Below are 836 nucleotides of genomic sequence, written 5' to 3'. Positions count from 1 at the left end.
TGCCCGCCCGGCAGAGATAACGCGGAGGCAGCCGCAGGGACGGGGAAGCCCCGCTAGGTGGCAGGTGAGCCCCTGCGTGCGGCACCTGCCTGGCACACCGGTGGCTCCGGGGAGTCACCCGAGAGGAGCCCCGGGGTTCCAGACGAAAGGGAAAGGGTTCAGCCTTTCCTCGGAAAGGGGAAGGAAGGTCACAGCGACCTTGGCTTCCTTCATCTATAGAGGTTTTCGGCATCGGGGATCTACAAAGCAAGTGATTCGGGTTTGCATAGCTCTGGAGAATATGGAGCCGTGAATAATTAAAAGCCCTGCTTTGGGTGTGAATTCTGTGCTCATCTCTCTTTCCGCCGCAGCACAGCAAAGTCGGTCATTACTGGAGAGGATTTTCAGTAACTGTGCCGTCTGTTGCTGGTAAGAATGTTGTCGGCTCCCCGATGGCTGTGGGCCCTTTACAACTGGAAACATGTATCTTCACGCCACCGGCAGGGCAATCACCGCTGCACAAAGAAAAAGCACGTTAAGGGTGCAGGTTGGCTTTTTAATCAGCATTTCCTCTGCTTCCGGTTTCCTACATACCGCTGGAAATCAAAATTTCCATTTCTAAATGGTGAGATTTCATTTTCCCATTGAAGAAATGGGTGGAGGGGAAAGAACCCTTCATCACTTTTCTTCCTTGAGCCCCTCAAGTTCTCCTGGCATCTGGCAAAAGAAAATCCTCAGCCCTGTGCTAATTTCTGCCCATGCTGCCGCAGTGACACTAAATCCCGGGAGGCAGCTAAGCCCGGCTCAGCTGCCATTCCCCGACATCCCATGGCACAGGATCAGCTTGGAGAGAGGGG

The sequence above is a fragment of the Geospiza fortis genome, unplaced genomic scaffold (genome assembly GCF_000277835.1).
Source record: "Geospiza fortis unplaced genomic scaffold, GeoFor_1.0 scaffold219, whole genome shotgun sequence".
Taxonomy (NCBI): Eukaryota; Metazoa; Chordata; class Aves; order Passeriformes; family Thraupidae; genus Geospiza; species Geospiza fortis.
The sequence above is the reverse complement of the archived record's forward strand: the minus strand, read 5'-3'. Positions refer to the sequence as shown.